Source organism: Lactuca virosa, chromosome 3, assembly GCF_052849685.1.
Source record: "Lactuca virosa cultivar CGN04683 chromosome 3, Lactuca_virosa_CGN04683_v6, whole genome shotgun sequence".
NCBI lineage: Eukaryota > Viridiplantae > Streptophyta > Magnoliopsida > Asterales > Asteraceae > Lactuca > Lactuca virosa.
The window spans coordinates 120916246-120927231 of record NC_136428.1 but is presented as its reverse complement, the minus strand read 5'-3'; positions in this window follow the sequence as shown (position 1 = coordinate 120927231).

The following is a 10986-nucleotide window of genomic DNA, read 5'->3' as shown; positions in this document are numbered from 1 at the left end:
TTCATGGCTTTCAGAAAGGTTTTTACAAAGCATTTTCCTTACAAATTCTAATAAACTATAATGGGTATAGTTTGGGATAACCCTCTAGGCAGTCTCTACCTAATCAGATTTCATAAATAAATATATATAAACTATGACAGATTTAGTTTATGTTATATATTTTCTCAGGAGTATAAAGTATTATTATTCAAGGATAATTATTGTTTTATAATGTTTCTCGCTAGTAAACTAGATTATACATAATTGTGAGGCTCTACTTCAATACTGTACCCTTAGGTGTATAGTGATAAATCCTATCTCAGTATAACCAGAGTCTCCTGGAGGGAGAGCGTGAGATTTGTGAATAGATCTATTCGGGACTGACAATCCCACACCAGAACTGCTAGCTACAGTTAGGCAGGCATGCCTGTGGTGGACAAATGTCATTTAGCATAAACGCCTGAAGAACGTTATAAAGGTCTCTAGGTCATATAAAGTATGGTTATACGACTCACAACTAAGTATAAACTAACTTTGGTTTACGTACTCTACTCTTCACTTGTTTTATTTTGAGTAATAAAACTACTTTCATATACATACTGATAGTAATCAGGGATTTTCTAAACTTACATCTCTACCTCTAGGACGGATAACCTGTTTTTAAGGAAAATATGGGATTTTCCCAAGATAACACCGGTATTTCTAAAACTGATGGTTTATTTTCTACTAATAGACACTCTTTCAAAACCGCTTTTCATAAGAAAATACAGGATTTTCTTGAAGAACACTTTTCAAAAGGATTCAAAGAACATTTTCTCACCAAAACTAAATGCTTATGAACTCACCAACTTTATGCTGATATTCTTTCAAAACAGCTTGTATTCTCAAGGAATTAGTAGACAGGTACTTCCAGGAGTTCGGAGAAGTCGGAGCGTTAGAGTCACGCCTTTCTATTTTACTTTTGATATGAACAAAACTATGTATTAAACAATGTAAACCTTTTTCACATATGTATTTAATGTCTGGTTGTGTTTACTATGCTTGCTATGATACAATTGTTGTGATACTACGCATGACGTCCTCCGCCCCCGAACGTTTCCGCCGTTCCGGTTTGGGGGTGTGACATGAAGTCTAGTTCAAGTGGGGAGATTTGTAACACCTGTTCCAGGTATTATTTAAGTTTATAAGTTTTAGGATTTTGTGCTGGGACTCGACGAGTTGGGGAGCTCCAACTCGTCGAGTAAAGGTTATTATAAAGACGCGGGAATTCGGATCTACTCGACGAGTCGGAAGGCCCCGGCTCGGTGAGTAGGCACTGTAAAGGGAAAACCTAATTTTCAGGGGTTTGTACCCTACTTAAAGAGCTTATGGCTCATTTGTAACCTCTTCCATCGTTCTTTTAGCCCAGAGATACCCTAGTTTGAGCCTTGCACCTTCTTGAGTGAGTGAGTGAGAGAGAGAGTGAGAAAGAGAGAGAGAGAGAGAGAGAGAGAGAGAGCTTTTAAGAGTGATTTTGGTGTGGTTGTGAAGGATTTTGGAGCTTGAAGAAGAAGGAGAAAGGAGAGAAGCAGTAGATCCGACATCTACTCTGTATTGGCAACCATCTTGAGGTATAAAGTCACTATCTTGGCCTTTAATTGACTAGATCTCTTTTCTTGGAAGTAAATGGTCACTTTTGGTGCCAAAAGGGTGTCATCCTCAGATATGGACTTGTCACAAGGATATGGTTCCAGATCGGGACACCTCTAGCTAGGTCTTCAATGACATAAAGTTGCTCACTTTATCCAGCTTAGGCCCTTTCCATGCACAAAAACCTTGAAGGAACCTTAGTTTTGGTGTTTTAGCCTTGTGAGGCCTTGCATGCATGTAAAGTTTGCAACTTTACGTGGTAACTACACTAGGAGAAGTTGGATCTGAAGTTTGGGACCTTGGATCCCACTCGAAAGGGCTGAACACAAAAAGGTCTGAAGGAACTCGTCGAGTCCCTTAGCCAACTCGACGAGTCGTGTAGGGTTTACCCGTTTTCGAAGATTCTGAATGAGTGCAATGAAGGATTAGAGTTTTTGGTCTGCATGAGTTTTCGGTCTTCTAGACATTAAGGAACTCGACGAGTTACATAGGTAACTCGGCGAGTTGACGAGTTACTCAGGTAACTCGACGAGTTGCTGGATGCACTCGACGAGTTGAGGTCAATATGAACTGTTGACCTTGACTTTGAATTTGAGGGTATTTATGGTATTTCGGGATTGTGACAAGTAAATCACAATGATTCTTATAGACAGTTGAGTTGGAGCCGTGCGTTGGACTTATCGGATCTTACCTTGTCAGTTCAGCATTCGAGAGGTAAGTCTTCTCACCATACCAATGGGTCTAAGGCACCAAGGCCGACCCATTTTATGATATGTGGATTGTCGGTTGATTATGCGCTATGTTAGTATGACATTTGCATGGAAGACCCCGGGGGGTTCCCGTGGCAGTAGACTGAGACCATGTGGGGGTTCCCATGACATTTGGTGTAAGACCTTGGAGGGTTTCCATGGCATCCTAGTATATTTGCATGTTTAGTTTGTATGATATTTGCTTGGTAGTGAAGACCATGTGGGGGTTCCCATGGCAGTTAGTGAAGACCATGTGGGGTTCCCATGGCAGGTAGTTAAGACCACGTGGGGGTTCCAGTGGCACTAGGTGTAAGACCCTGGAGGGTTTCCATGGCTTCGTTATATGTTTGTATGCATGGCTTATGTGGTTTATGTAGCTTTTATAGCTAATATGGTTATGTGATTATGTGGATTGTGTGGGGTATGCTCTAGGGGACTCACTAAGCATTAGCTTACAGGTTGTGGATTTGTTTCAGGTACATCTGAGCCTAAGGGCAAGGGCAAGATCTGATGTTGCGGCATGCACTATCTCTCGGACGGTTTTATGGGACACTCTGATGATTTGAAATAATATTGTTACTGTTGGAAACAATTGTATTCGCAATTTTATGGTTTATGGAAAGTGTTTTGGCTATTTAAAATTGAAAAAAAATTTCTTTTGAAATTTGGGTCGTTACATATTGTTTACAGGCTAAAAAGATATCAGTGACACATCAAAATGATTTTTTTAATAGGCATGAAGACTTTACGTTATGTTTAGAGTTTTTATTTATGTTTTTTGATTTCTTTTATAATAAAACAAATACTAAAGCCCCAGCATCCTACCTTCCTTTTTCGATGACTTGCCATTCTTACCATTTTCATATCGTTGAAGGAACATAATATTATATTATTAGAATATAACTCGGGTAATGCACGGTTGACAAAATAAAATAACATTTAAATTTTAAAAACATAATTATTAATCATATATGCACACTTGCGGAATCAAAAAAATCTATACTATAAAAACCAAATTTGAATCGCTTTGAATTTCTTACAAAATTACCTATTAAATGGTGCATATATATATATATATATATATATATATATATATATATATATATATATATTTGTGATTATAGAACTTAAATATAAAAACTACATATAAAATATATCAATGTTGACGAGTATTTATGAAGAACAAAACCATTGATTATGGTATATTTATAACTTCTTAAATATAATTTGTGAACTTTATTTATAAAATAAAAAGTAAAAAGCTATTAAGAATTTGTTATGTGGATTGAAAAATCTGCCCACTGACCAGCCACCACGTTGTGGTAACATTGACCACGTCGTGGTGATCATGCCGATTCAAAAAAAAAAAACGATTTTTTTTACTTTGAACAATTACCAATGCATCAATATAATAGAAAACACCCATGGCTCTGATACCACTGTTGGGATTTGTATACTACAACACTCCTATGGTGCACATACAACCCTAATGCTTTGGATCTAAGCTTTCTCTAGTTATACATGCAATAAAATATCCAAAGCATGAAGCCTACAACTAGCATACAATTTGATACTTGAATCATAAAAAATAGATTAGATGATTACCTCTTTGTTGTAGCTTGATGTATTTGGCCTTTAAGAACTTAGCACCTCAAATGTGATGCCTCAAACAAGTCACAAACACCATGAACAAAGGAGGACTTTGAGAGAGAGTTTCTAGGCACCAAAATTCGGCTATAGCATCTCCAAGATCACTAGTGTGTCAATTTTGTACATAAAGGGGTTACATATATAGTGTAGAATCCAAGAGTCACATGTAACCCTAATTATTACACTTAGGCTTATGGTCCATAATTCATGTGGACTAACTCTTTGTGGATTCTTACATAAACTTAGCCCATCATGGATCAATAGCCCAGACCATATGTATCACTAATTTACATAATAAGTCCCCGTTAATTTAATTAGTCTCTTTTGATCACTAAATTAATTCCAAATTAATTCTTGATCAATACTAATTAAATAATATAATTTCTCAATTAATATATTATACTTATAATATATTAGTAAATCATAAAGAACCTCTTTCTCAAATATCCATTTATCAAATTATCCTGGTGAAGGCAACTCGAAATGGACCATGCTACTCTCGAGTCAAGTACATACCAATTATAGTTATGGGCTTAAACACCTAATCCAACAGTCTCCCACTTGGATAAGTCTAATAACTATAACTGCAAGTACGACTTAAACACCGACTAGCAATCGTAGCTCTTAAAAGCTGATGTCGAACTCTGACCTAGTCAGTGACGTATCCATTAGATTAGGGATCATATATTCCTCCATTCTACAAGATATCATATGGACTGGGACATGGATTATAATGATTCTTTCTGTCCATCTGTTGTTTCCCGATTTTCGATTTATGACAACTGACTAATTGAACAAATAAAATCAGTCCAGTCTTGGCCAAGCGCTTAGGGTGTCATCACTAAATCATCGAGGGGCCCACAAATATCGCTTTTATTCCTCTAAGGGTAAAAGGAATGGATAAACTTCGACTCATATGCTTGCTATATTTACTCATCAAATCACACACAACAATGCGTTTTATAACACCAAGTTACTGGTGCGTTTACGCATCATCAATGTGCAACCGATTTGTAAGCTACAACTCACACGTCTCTATTTTAAGAATATAGGATATTATCGTCTCACAATCACTCGTGATAAAATCCATGAAATGATTCAGATGAGCGTGGGTTTAATCCAATACTCAAATCTTATTCCAGGAGTACTCATGAACACTGCAGCAAACTCGTGCTATGTCTAAAACACCTAGACAATCTACAGTCAGATTCATGAAAGTCTTGCCTCAATACCTACTTCCAAAGTATGATCGACTGTGGATAGTTTGAATAATCTTATTATTCTGGAAGTCAAAACATGCAAAGTGAAACACAAGAATAATCGAATCCAATATGGTCTCAGAACTTATGAATATAAATAAAACACTTTTTATTTAATCACCATATTGATTACACATTATTCATTGTATAATGTTTCGATTAATCAACTTAATACTTGAATTAAAACAATAGTTATGCCATGCTCCAAGCATGCACACTACGTTTGCCTATGGTCCTTTCTTTGTGAAATAGATCAATGGACAACATTTCAATGATGCTCATTTCACAATTCCAAATCCTTATCGTAAATGTAAGAATACCAAATTCTTGCCATTTGCTAAAATCTGTTAGATTCTAAACTTATATGCAATGATCCTCTTGTAATGACTATGCACAAAAGTCATAGAGACTTGGCAACAGACATTACAAAGCATTCCAGTGGAGAGCAATTCCATGGAAACGAAGTCTCATATTCAAAGTACATTCCTTTGAACATCCTTCTTGCATTAAGTTTTCTAATCTTACATAGATTTTATTATTAAATTCCACTTATGGTAACATTCCATATTCCCATTTTGACTATCACTTCTGAACAAGAGTTACCTCTTCTCAGAGTATGTCAATATGGTCCTTCCAAAATTTACATTTTACTTCCAACTGTCCATGAGCAACCAATATTTGGTAAACCTCAGATTGTCCTCGACAATTGATTAACCATTTTAGTCATATATCGTTCTAGTCCCTTTTCCCTCTTAATGCCCTAGGCATATGGAAAATTAGAACATATTAATATTATAGCTTATGTAATCGATCCTATATCCGAAGCATATGGAATACGATTGATAATGTCTCACATAAAGACATGATACTTTACCAGTTTTTCGCTATAATATTTCCACATATAGAATTTCCTTATGTTGAATCATTTCAACATAAGATTCACATATGCCCATGACTAAATTCGATTAAAATCTCAATCTAAGCTTTTAGATTCGAAATAAAGTATGAATTCCTCTCCCTTAATTATAGCAAAACAACTTTTCAACCTCTGCAACTTTGCAAATCGAAACTTTTTTTTTCTATAATTAACATTGCTAACATGCAATAGTCACCATAATCATTATGCTCCCACTAGCATAACAATTATTTCTTTAATAGCATAACACTTATGCTCCCACTAGCTTTGACATGTACCCAGAAATCAGCTGGACTTTTAGAAATCAATACTTGTTGACTTTCTTACCAAAGTTCAAACTTCTGATACAAAATGCTTCGATAATACTTTATCTATGCTTCTCAAACTCATACACCTTTCCTTAGATAACTCACATGTGTGTCTAAACAATTTTAGAACTTACATCAATAAGTCTCAACTGTTTAGACCTTTTGCCATTTCTCACAATTCGAACTATGAAGAGGGATGCCGTAATCATAATCAAATTTGAGAATGCAAATATCACAATTGCTATCTCCTTAAAATCTACTTAGTGAAAGCGTTTCCTCACAATCATTTTCATGAATTGGAGAGAAACATTGTGACACTTAGATTTTATGGTGTATGTGTTCCTATCTATGTGAATTTGTAATAACCATAATCACAAGACAAGGTTAGTGACAAATCCAAACCTACATGGACTGAACTTGTTCAATCTTAATTTCTTTCCACCTGGCAGCACAAGGGCCTACCATTGCTTCCAAGTTGTTATGCAAACAATTGAGCACTCATAGAACTCACATGCATCGTCAACTTCAACTGGAATGGGCACGGAAACAAGAACATGTCAACACGATAGGTTACAAACCTCAAGCCGTGCGCTAGTGATTAACAATAGGTTCATTCTTGATTAGTTCTTGAAGCTTTTCAAGGTCTTTAAAATTCCCACTGACCTCTTGACATATAAGATTCTCTTGTCCTTGACAAACAAATATTCAAGAGTTAGTGCGGATTCTTATCAAGACAAACACTTCACACAATTCGTCTTAGTTGGTCTTTGTCTTATCCAAGACATCACAACTTACCAATCTCAAATGTACAAGAGTAAGTAACATTTTACTCTACATTTGATGAGTGTTATAAACCTATTTAAGATATGTCACTCAAGTTACAATCTTGGAGTACGACTCTAAGACTCGATTTTGGAACGAAGTATGATTGTAACATCCGGATTTCCAAGTATCTTATTTTAGTTATTTATTTTGGGTTTTATGGAGGGACTCGGCGAGTAGACGCCCAGACTCGCCGAGTAGGATCGCGAGTTCTTGACTGGATTAATGATCGGACTTGACGAGTAGATACGTGGACTCGGCGAGTCCGCGCTGTAAAGTGAAACCCTAAATCCCCGGGCCTGTACCCTATTTAAAGGCCTTTATGGCCTCCATTTGCGGCCAATGCACCCCAGAGAAACTCTAGTGTCACACCCCGAAACCGTGATGGCGGAAACGTTCCGGGGCGGAGGACGTCATGTATAGCATCACAACCAATGTATAATAGCAACCATAGCAACACAACCATCACAGTGTATACATATATGAAAAGGTTTACATCCGTTTGAAAACTTGTTTGAATTACATCAGAGAGTATATATAAAGTATAAACATGAGACTCTTATTGCTCCAGCTTCTCAAAAATCCGGCAGGTACCTGTCTACTGATTTCCTGAGAATACAAGCAGTTTGAAAATATCAGCATAAAGTTGGTGAGTTCATAAGCGGTAGTTTGTAATGAAAACTTGTTGATGAGCTTGTAAAAAGTATTTTGTATAGCATCAAGAAAATCCGATATTTTCTTTAAGTGAAAAATGTAGCGTTATCCGTTCCATATAATCCATGAATGTTCGTTACTGAAAACTGTTGTGATATGTGAAAATACTACTTCATGTGACTAGCTAAGGCTAATCATGAAGTATAAGTATATTGTATATGAAATCCTTGCATAAACGATTTTGGTTGAAAATCCTAGCTTCAGCCATTATACGTAGTGTGTTAGTTCTATTTAGTATAAATAAAACTGTTGAAGGGTGACAGGTTGTAAACTAAAGGGTGAATTATACATAATGTGAGTCGTATAACCATACTTGATATGACTAGAGACCTTTCCAACGTTCTTCAGGCGTCGAGTTAAATGACATTTGTCACCCTGGGCATGCCTGCCCAACTGTAGCTAGCAGTTCGGGTGTGGGATTGTCAGTCCCAAATAGATCTATTCACAAATCTCACGCTCTCCCTCCAGGAGACTCTGGTTATACTATGATAGGATTTATCCCTGTACACCTAAGGGTACAGTAGTGAAGTAGCGCCTCACAGTATCATACAATCTAGTTTACATGTAGCGTAGTAGCGTTTTACCGTAGTGAAAATCCGAATGTATACCGTTTGTAGTGATAATTACAGTTATGAAAACACGATAAAGTAGTGATGCAAACTGTAAACTTTTTCTGTCTTAGTGCATACGTTTAGTACTGAAAGTTTATATACTTATTATGTTTAGAAAATCCTAAACTATACCGATTATAGTTTGCATGTAAAACGTAGTGAATAGCGAGTCCGGAAAACCATGCAAGTTTAGTGAAAACGTCCCTTATGCTCAACACAGTACAAAAGGGTTAAAGTATGAGAATTTCATGAGTTTTGAAAACATTTATGTTTAGCTTGTATTCCCCCCTGAAAACATTAAAAATACAGAAAATGTAGGGGTATGAACTCACCTCGAGTGATTTGACTGAAGGATCGATACGGAATGCGGGATGTTCAAGTGAAGCCTTGAAGACGATTTGATCCTAATCAACAAGTAATGACACATAAAGGAGTCAAATGATGGTATTTCACAACTAGATGTGATGAAGAACCACTCTAAAAACTTGGGACTACTTGCACTAAGTGTTAGGACCTCAAGGGATTGCATGAGGGAGGTGTTTGGCCACCTTAAAGGTGTGTACGGCCATGGGTGTGCGGCCCAATGGGTGTGCGGCCGTACACTCATGATGGAAGGTGCCTTTGAGGTGTTTTCACGGTCCATACTTGCATCCATGAAGTGTCCTAGTCCCATACTTGGTTGTAGTACAAGTTTAGGGTCTTAGAAATGGGTTTGTGGCCCTATGGTGTGTGTGTATGGTCGCACAAATGTGTGTGCTGCCGCACACATGAGTGTGTGGCCGTACACAGGAGTGTGCTGCCGCACACAGGAGTGTGCTGCCGCACACATGAGTGTGTGGTCGCACTCCTTCAAAGAGATGAAGAACATGATGGGACTTTCATGATTCAAGGCCTAGATTAAGAGGTTCTTCATGCACAACAAGTTAAGGGATGGATTACTCACGTTTTTGAAGCCTTGGGAGAGTTTGTGGTTGAAGAAGCTTGAGAGAAATGGTGTTGTGTGCTGCAAAGGTGTTGAAGGAATGAAAGAAGGGGCTACCCTTTATATAGGGGTAAGGGTGCTACCCAAAAGTGAGTGTGCTGCCAAGGGAGTGGGTGTGCGCATGTGTACGGCCGTACACTCCTCCAAGAGGTGTGTATGGCCCAATTTTCTCACTATTCAACACTCCGACTCATTCCTAAACTCAAACTTGGTTATATACAAGCTTAGAATCACTTAAACGAACCCTTGAATAGTACTAGAAATCGACAAAACAAGTTTAATATTGATTGAATTGATTAATTGTACAAGATTGAAGTTCCGGGTTGTCACACCTAGAGAGAGCAGTAAGAGAGTGGAGAGCAAGAAGAGGCTAATACATCACTTTTGGTGTAGTTTTGCTAGAAGGAAGAAGGAAACACCCATCTAGAGCGTGAAGGGAGCTTGGATCTGGGCTAATCATCTTGAGAGTTCATCTCTGGAGGTATAATCCCTTCTATTTCGTGTTGATATGATAGATTTCATGATTTTAGGGTTTTTACCTCCATTTTATGTAAGATCTAGTGAGTATGAGGTCCCCTTTGTGTTAATAGCAGCAGATCTGGACCATGAGAGGTCCATAGATCACTATCCCTCAGCTTTATGCAAGCAAATAAAAGATTGGGGACTAGGTTGCCATTTTTAGAGTTGTTTCTCCATTTATGACTTGTTGTGGGTTGCATGCACGTAAAGGTTGCACCTTTACGTGACATTTGAACATTTGAAGGGTAGATCTGATAGTTAGGGAAGCAGATCTGACCTTAGGAGGTCATTTGAGGATGAACATGGAGGCAACTCGCCGAGACCATAAGTGGACTCGACGAGTCGAGTCGGGGTTGCCCCGCGATTCGTGAGAGGTGTAACCCGTCGAGTGGAAGGATGACTCGACGAGCCAAGAGAGGCTGAAAGGATTCAGAGGACCCGCATGGACTCGCCGAGTCGCCCTTGTGCACTCGACGAGTCGGGTCAAAGTAGACCGTTGACTTTCGTTGACTTTAGGGTTCTGGTCAAGACTGATTCAGGAGAGTTCAAGGAAGGGTAGAATGGCCTTCTACCCAATCTATAGAGATGAGATCATGAGAGAATATTGATCGGGGATGTTATCTGAATAATAGGGGGAGGCTAAGTCGGGACGTTGAGCACGAGAGTTTATCCGACTTCATTGAGGTGAGTCTTCTCACTATACATTACCTAGAGTGGTATTTATGTGTAGACCAGAGGGTCTTGTATGCTATGTGTATATATATGAGTTATGTGCATTGTGTTATATGTATGCTATGTGTTGAACAGACCGGGCCGGAGGGCCCAACGATATAGACCGGACCGAAGGG